Below are 9,124 nucleotides of genomic sequence, written 5' to 3' on the forward strand. Positions count from 1 at the left end.
TTATTTAAGGCGATTTCACTTTGATATCCTCTCAAAGCAGTGAATAAATCATGAACAGGATTACATGAGATAAGATTGCAGGAGAGTGCACATGGATTCTCGTGGTCTCCAATGCTCATCACAGGGGCAGAGCTGAGGTTCTGTGTCTTGGCGGTGGAGTAAGATGCCTGCCAGGTTGGAGGAGCACAGTATTGACTTTTTTTTTTATTTACAATCTTGTTCTGTTGCCCAGGCTGGAGTGCAGTGGTTCGATCTCAGCTCATTGCAACCTCCCCGTCCCGGGTTCAAGTGATTCTCCTGCCTTAGCCTCCAGAGTAGCTGGGATTACAGGTGCATGCCACCATGCCTGGCTAATTTTTTATATTTTTAGTAGAGATGGGGTTTCACCATGTTAGCCCATATGGTCTCTGTTTCCTGACCTTGTGATCTGCCCTCCTCAGCCTCCCAAAGTGCTGGGATTACGGGCATGAGCCACTGTGCGCAGCCCTAGTACTGACTTTTATACCTGTGATGATAGCACCACAGGGCAAATTCCCTTACAAATTAAGGCAATTTTGTCACTTAGCAAGCCAATTTGTTGTTTCAAATCTGGGCCTTGAATCTTTGCTGAGCTGGGACTGGGGCAATCTCCCTTATGGTACCACAAGAGATAGGGGCTTCACATTATCATCCCATCATAAAGGCTACAGAGATGTTGGAAAAAATTGAGGATGAAAGCAAAATGGGAATCAATGGGATATTAAAGGGAAAGATAGACCCAGAGAACAGTGAGAAATTTTAATTTTGGGGGGCTTTAGCGTGGATAGACGTATTTGACTTGTGATTGACTAACCATGGACTACATTACTTCCAGGATGCCTTATGAAAAGCTGTAAAATTATTAAGAGGCCTCAAACCCTATTGCAAAGGAGAGGTATATTTCAGGTCATAATCCTGAGCCTCGGATAGTTAGACCTGACTCTTAGGAGATATTAAGGGATAAGGGACACTGTCTGTCTTTCTTCCTTTTCCTTCCCTCCCTCCCTCCCTCCCTCCCTCCCTCCCTCCCTCCCTCCCTCCCTTCCTTCCTTCCTTCCTTCCTTCCTTCCTTCCTTTCTTTTTCTTTCCTTCCTTCTTTCCTTCCTCTTTCTTTCTTTCCTTCCTTCCTCCTTCCTTCCTCTTTCTCTCTTTCTTTCTCTTTCTCTCTCCTCCCTCCCTTCTTTCTTACTCTTTCTTTCTTTCTCTTCTTTCTTCTTTCCTCTTTCTTTCTTTCCTCCCTCCCTCCCTCCATCCTTCCTTCCCCAATAGCGTGCACATGTACCTCAGAAGTAGGCATAGTAGGTATCAGTCACATGCTCATAGTCTGAATGACATCATTATAGAGTAATTTTTTCAGATTTGGAAGACTTCTCTGGCTAACTGGTCCTGTTTCAAAATATGAATGCTTTACTCTTTCATCCACTTACACTTTAATGATTAGTAAATACGCTGTATCCAGTTGGAAAAAAATCCCAGAAATACACAGATTCAATAGCTTTTCTCTATGCCAGCATAGATTAGTTGTAAACAAAATAAGTTAACTTACTCATAATAGCTTTGAGAGCTATAGTACTCAGAGGTAGACTAAAGGCAAGTAATGATCTATTTAAAAATATTTCTGAAACATGACAGAAAAAAAACATAAACAACTTTAAGTAGCAACACACATCATAGTCTTTAAATAGAAGACTTGATGCAAAGCACCCCGGATGTGTGATGTTGAGTAGTGTGTGTGAGAACCGAGGGAGGTTTGAAGATGCAGGAACAATGCGTAAGGATGATTTGGGTATTACTTAACGATCTGCTGATGCACCCCAGCAACATCCTAGGTAGATAGGAAACAGGTTTCTTTTTTTGTGTGGGTGTGTGTCACTGGAATAACTGTGTGGAATAACTGACTTGCAGGTAGGAGAGCCCACGAATTTTTTTTTAACTTAAATTTTAAGTTCAGGAGGTACATGTGCAGGATGTACAGGTTTGTTACATAGGTAAATGTTTGTCATGGGGGTTGGTTGTACAGATTATGTAATCACTTAGGTATTAAGCCTGATATCCATTAGTTATTTTTCCTGCTTCTCTCCCACCTCCCACCTTTCACCCTCCGATAGCCTCAGCATGTGTTGGTCCCCTCTATGTGTCGGTGTGTTGTCATCATTTAGCTCCCATTTATAGGTGAGAACATACAGTATTTGGTTTACTGTTCCTGCATTAGTTGGCTTAAGATAATGGCCTCTAGCTCCATCCTTGTCCCTGCAAAGGACACGATCTTGTTCTTTTTTTATGGCTGCATAGTATTCCATGGAGTATATGCACCACATTTTCTTTATCCAGTCTGTCATTGATGGAGCCCACTAATCTTAATGAGCACTTAATGAGTGCTCTGGGAGTACAGTTTTGTAGCAGTATGGGCTTTGTGGTTGAGGGGGTGGCTTGGTTTGAAAGAGGAGCTCACTGAAGTGCAGTGGCTGGTACCAGGCTGCTCTTTCTGTCTAACCACCACAGATCCCTGGAGAGTGCTCTTTGGTAAGCTCCCAAAACAAGAGGGACAATGAGCCTCCAGGGCTACTTGGATCTGTCTCCAATGTAATCCATACACAACATGAAAGATCAATAGGATTTTTTTTAATTTTGAGAAAATTTAAGGTCTTGTAAGTGTGATTAACAAGAACAAATAATATGATGGAATAGGAATTGATGGTATTCAGTTATATTGGTTGTGAAAGTATACTATAAACATATTAGTTTTTTATTGCCGTGTGAGATTACCACAAATTTAGTGGCTTAAAAGGACTCTCAAATATTAGCTTACAGTTTTGAAGCTCAGATATCTAGCAAAGGTTATATAGGTTCTCTGCTGAGAGCATGATGAGGCTAAATCAAGGTGTCATTCAGGTTGAGTTCTCATCTGGGTTCAGGGTCCTCTTCCCTGCTCATTTGTTGGCAGAACTCATTTCCTTGTGGCTATAAGGTTCAGGACCTTGTTTATCTAGCTGTGGGCTGGGACTGCTCTCAGCTTCTAGAGGTTGCCTGCTGTTCTGTAACATGGGACCTCCAGTTTACAAGATAAATATTTGCTTTCTTTCAAGTCAGCCAGAACACATCTGTCTATCTACTACCTCTGCTGCCAGCCAGACCAGCCAGAGAAAACTGGTGGATTTTAAAGGGCTCAGTGGTTAGGTCACGACACCTGCATGATCCTCCTATGTTAAGATTAACTGATTTGGAAACCCGATTACATTTGGATATTCTTCCAAGGCAGTATATGGTTGGTGTTTAAATGAATAACTGGTGTATATGTAATGTCCCGGAAATATTGGAGTTCATCTTAGAATTCTGCTTAACACAATAAAGCACAAAATTAAAATATGTGTAATGAGGAGAACAGAAAGGTCATTAAAATACTTGACTATATGTGTAACTTGATAGAAATATGTTATATAGAATATAGAAAAAGAAGAGTTTTACATCAGTGGGAGAAGAGAAAAATGGATAAATTGTAATTGGGAAAATGGTTAAAAACTTGAAAATAAAAAGGAACTCTGTATTGCATAAAATATAATTACCGATCTATTAAATACACTAAAAAACAAAATTAGTATTAGGCAAACATATGAGTTAATCTTTTTATTTCAAAGGCAGAAAGATTTCATTTGATTACTTGAATATTTGAAGGCTCCATATATCCCAAACATTGTAAGGAAAATTAGAGATAATGGAGAAACTAGAAAAAGTATTTGAACAAGTGACAGATTCTATTTCTTATATATGATGCACCCTAAAATATAAGAAAAGAACATCCTTATAAAAGATGCAAACAACATGAACAGCAATTGGCATAATTTTCAACAAACATGAAATTATCTCATGAGTTACCACAAAAAATAAGATCTAATGTCAGTGTTTACTGTACTCAGTGTTTGTACAGAAGCCAAGAAGTGGGCCTACTCATACTTTTACTGTCATGTAAATTGAAATTGAGACAACCTTGTTGAAAGGTACATTTGATATTTTTCTAGATTTGAGGAATAGTCAGGAGAAAACAGCTTATCCCAATTTTATATAACAGAGACACATACACATGATTATGAATATTCTACCATGCTGACACAGCCAGGTATGGTGGGCAGTGTGGTGGCTCCCATATGGCTCGCTCTGCTCCAGCTGCTTCTAACTAGTGGTCCCTATTGTGCTATTATGCTGTGAATGTTCTTGTAAGTTAAGGACAAGTGAATCCTTATGTTAGTTCTGAAATAGGTTTTCAGTGATGTTATAAAGAAAGAGTTTGCAAAGCCATATGGTGATATAATAACAGGAGATAGGCAGTTAGGTGTTTAGGTAGGAGCAATAGCAGGAGCTAGAGAGTTAAGTTTGGTGAAAACAAAACCAAAACTTTATTGTCTGTTTAAATTAGCTTAAATCAGGCTTGCTGTCAGGCTCATAGTTGTTGCTCACTATCTAAGGAATGATGTAAGAGGCTCACATGTGCTTTCAATTCAAATAAACATGACTAGAAAAGCTTTGAAAAATAGAAATGAGAAAAGTTGGTAATATCAAAGCATAGGAAAGGGCTATTTTCATTTCATTGTTCAGATTATTATACAATGAATATATTCATGCTTTTTGTTTGCTATAAAAGTAGAGTTTAAGAAGTCAGGTACTTGTTTCGTGGTGCTTAAGAACTTAATGCATTAAGCAGCTGGGAATAAAACAAGATGTTTCATTTTCTACTAATGCCTGAGACATTTTATATTTCCGCAAGGCTAGTCTTCTGAAAGCGAAACAAATGGAATAATGAAAACTTTGATTTCTCCCAAGTTGTACAAATTTCTTAGAAACACATCTGAAAACATTTAATTTACATCTTTAATAATACTGTAGTTCACATTTAGATAAAAATTTTATTACAAAAAACACTTTAAAAAACTGGCATAGATAGCACAAAGGACTCCTAAACCTACCAGACTTATAAGAAGTAAACAGACTTACTACCATAAATAAAAAATATCAAAGCAGCTGATAATCTGAAAATTAAGTACTTCATTCAGTTTTCTACCATCTGGACAAGAGTACTTGAATTAAACTTTTAATTCTCAATGAGTATGCATGTAAACAGATATACATTTCTTTAGAATGCACTCAACCTCCATATCTGTGGGTTCCATGTCTATGGATTCAAGCAGCCTCCATTCAACCGACATCAGTTGGAACATTTTTTGAAAAAAAGAAACAATTGTCTTGTCTCAACTCATATGCTCTCAATCCAGTTGGTCTCCCACTAGGTGTCTGTGTCCCCTGGGTGTCTGTGAGTGTTCCAGGATACGGCGGGGGGGTGGGGTGGGCGGGCACACCTCTGCTTGAGTAGGCGGAACACAACTCTTGGCTTAGGTTGTACATTGTCTCTTAAGCATTCAGTGGGAGATGCACTGGGCCAACAGAATGAACACTAGGCATAAAATGGAAGAAGTCTGTGTGGAAGAATGATTTATGTCTGCCATAAACAAAGGTGTGAGAAAGAATAAAGTGAACTGTATTTATCGTATTTATTATTAAATTTTGTTTTTGAGACAGGTTTTTACCCTGTCACCCAGGCTGGAATACAGTGACCATGGCTCACTGTAACCTCAACCTTCAGGGTTCAAGCGATCTTCCCACCTCAGCTTCCTGCGTAGCTGGGACTACAGCTATACACCAACAAGCGCAGCTAAGTTTTAAAATGTTTTGTGGAGATGGGGTCCTGCTATACTGCTCAAGGTAGTCTTGAACTCCAGGACTCAAGCAATCTACCTGCCTCGGCCTCCCAAAGTGCTGGGATTACAAGTGTGAGCCACCATACTGGCCTATTATTTGTTTGGTAAACTTCTTCACTCTTTCCCATTTGTCTAGGTGGGTGGAGTCATCCCCATGGGGACTAAGACTAAGACCAGAGCTTGCCTGGGATGGAGATTTTGAGGAATTTTCCTCAGCTTTTACCCTGTCTCCTAGGAAACAGGTAGTCCTGAAGGAAAAGTCAAGTGGATTCCCCCATCACTCAAAAACTAACGAACAAAAATAAAAGTTAAGAGAATCTATTCTTTCCTTGTATTGTCAGGTTTCAAAGAAATATCCAAAGGTATTTTAAAGAGGACACATGAATCCATGGATCAGAAGAGGTGTTCATTGAAGCTGAGTGTTCTCCAGAAGGAATCCCTGCCCTGAGGCTCTTGTGGTCCATGGTGGCTTCTTATTTCACCTGAGCAAGTGGGAAGGTCTGGCTGCTGGGATTGGGGTGTTTTCTGAACACAGGGCTTGGAGAGCCATGCAACCCTAGGTGATGAGCTTTAGAATGTGCCATGAGGGTGAGTGACAAATACAGGATAGTATTTAGTCTTGGGAAGAATCAGACATTTACAACATCCTAACGAAATCACTTGCCATACTCTAGGAGCATTCTCTATGGAACCAAAAGCAATTCCCTGGAATGAGCCATTATATCTCATTTGGAAGAAAACCCTTCCCAAAGACACAGAAAGTTTTATCAACTAGTGTAACTGCTCCCTGATCACTGAAAACTACCTATCTTCTGTTCTCAGGGAACAGAAGCTCACTGCCTGACCCTCACTTACCCCTATTGATAAAGAGAAGGATTGGATTAGAGAAATTTTGGTATGGAGCAAGACCCAGGTTCTGATCTGAGATTGGGTAGTCCCATTAGTATAACCTAGTGTTTTAATAAACTGAGCATTGTTCTCCTCTAGAATAATGGGGCCTGAAAGCTCTGGTATATAGAAAAGGGCAGAATACCTATATATAGGGTGAATTAAGGGGACTTCAAACAGTCCTTATGAGGGTATGTTGGGTGGGAAAGCTGTAGAAGGGTAGTGATTCCCTGACTGAGAAGGTGGGCCTTTCCCCAGACGCCCTATTAAGTTCAGAAACCTCCTGAATAATTACTTTCAGTTCTCCTCAAAGAATGTTGACCTATTCTAGGATAAATGATCATAAACAGCAGGTCTTTTTAGATTCCAGAGGCTTTGAGGCTTTGCTTGGGTGCCCTTTACCAAGTCTGAAACCTCTCTCAAAAAGATTGGAAACTCATGACCAGAAATTGGGCCTCGCCAGCACCAGTCCTCTAATCCATGTCCCCTTACATAAGCCACCTAGGCTGCAGCACCAAGTACCTCTCTGGTTTCTTTACTGCCCAGTGAGCTTGATCTCTCACAGATCCTCTTCCAATTTCCCATCTTGAATCTAATCCAGAATTCAGCAAACGTTTTATGTAAAGGACAAGATAGTAAGTACATTCATCTTTGCAGACTGTACGGTCTCAGTGGGAACTTTTCAACCCTACCATTACAGTATGAAAGAAGGCATAAACAATATTCAAATGAATGAATGTATCTGTGTTCCAATAATACTTTATTGGACCAAAAAAAAAAAAAAATCACCACAGATGTGGGCCATATTTGGTCTGTGGGCCACACTTTACCAACTGCTTATTTTAACAATTCTCACATCCAGATTCAAATCTGTCTGGGGAAATAAATAATAGATCTAGTGTGAGCAGGCCTCAATGGGCCCACATGGCAGAATCTAGAGACCTTCTAGGTTAAGTTCTTAGGAAATAAAAAGAATGAAGGCAGATTATCAGAGAGTTGTCAATTTCTCTAGCAGCTGTCACAAGACTTATCTTCTAGCCAAGATGCTTGGAAATCTTACAACAAGATTTTATCTTCCAGTCTCAGACCTCCTGCTGTCCTGTATATGAGCTCATTTCTGAGATTATGTAGTGAAAACAACCATCTAACTGAGACTGATGGGTGACCTAGTCAACCTCATAAGGTAACAATTCTTGAACTCTAATCTATGGATGTCAGACAACATAGTGAAAATGTTGTATTTGTTATCTCTCTTAGTTTGGGCTTATCTAAAACTAAAGCCAAAAACAAGAATTTGAGTACAGGTATTGATAATCCTTAGAAATGAACTCTTAAATCAGTCATTACCTTCTAAGATTATCTCCTGCACAGAGAGAATAATCTAGCAAATAGCAAGACAATTTCTTATACATCGAGAAAGGACCAATCCTTGCAATGAACTTACAATGAACTCCCAAGCCCATCTATGCTAGTTGTCTAACTGCCTGGCCACCCAACTTTATTCATTCAAGGACTGATAACAGAGCTCACTTTTTCTCTCCATGTTAAGATCTTCCATCCCTCTACGAGGTTTTAATGCACAGACACTGGTGCCTCAAATGAATCTTGGATGGTGGTGTTCATCACTTGTCCTGAGTACTACACATTTAGATTTTGGTTGCTCTTTGCAGTCCTTATCTTTGTGTCCCTATGTCTTTTTTTCTGGGATTTGAAGACCTATTGTGGCAGCAGCAATCCAATCTCATACTGCATGGATTGATAAAGACTATATGTGAAAGTCCTGCTCTAGTATTGGTTCACTTTCAGGTAGCTTTTTTCTTTGCTGCTAATATTTGGTATGGTGAACAGAGAGGTTTATAGCAATGAGCCCACCGTTCTTAGCCCACTGAACTTATATGCACAGTTGCACTGATGGGTTATTATTACAACCATTCTCAACACAATGATGGAACTACTGAATCAGCCTTAAAGCACTTAAACATCTAGATCTATGAGGTAGTCATTTGATCTGTTCTCTCTGACTCCTGGGAGACAAAGTAAGAAGCCATGGTTGCTCATTTCTGTTTGAATAAGTTTTACAAAGCCAGGACTCTGTGATGACATGCAGCTTTCTGGAAACATGCTTGGAAGGGAAAACAGGATAGAGCACACATCCTTCCATGTCTCTTGACTGAATCACTGCATTTCTTAAAAGATACATGATCCTTGTTCTTGCCTTTTCTTACATATAACATCTGACAGGAATAGTGATTATATGTGTACAATGTATAACCAAATGTACTTTAGTGAATTATAACCAGATGTACTCTTGCTGCCAAACTTTGATATAATTTTGCATGCACTGAATCTTCACCATTTGTATATAAGCTTTGAACTAAAATACTGCATTGGGAGCAGTCTGATAGAACTGTACCTGGACTATAGCCTTTGGTCTATAGCCCTCAGTATGACTTCTGAATAAAACTAACTTT

Source organism: Callithrix jacchus, chromosome 10, assembly GCF_049354715.1.
Source record: "Callithrix jacchus isolate 240 chromosome 10, calJac240_pri, whole genome shotgun sequence".
NCBI classification, from domain to species: domain Eukaryota; kingdom Metazoa; phylum Chordata; class Mammalia; order Primates; family Cebidae; genus Callithrix; species Callithrix jacchus.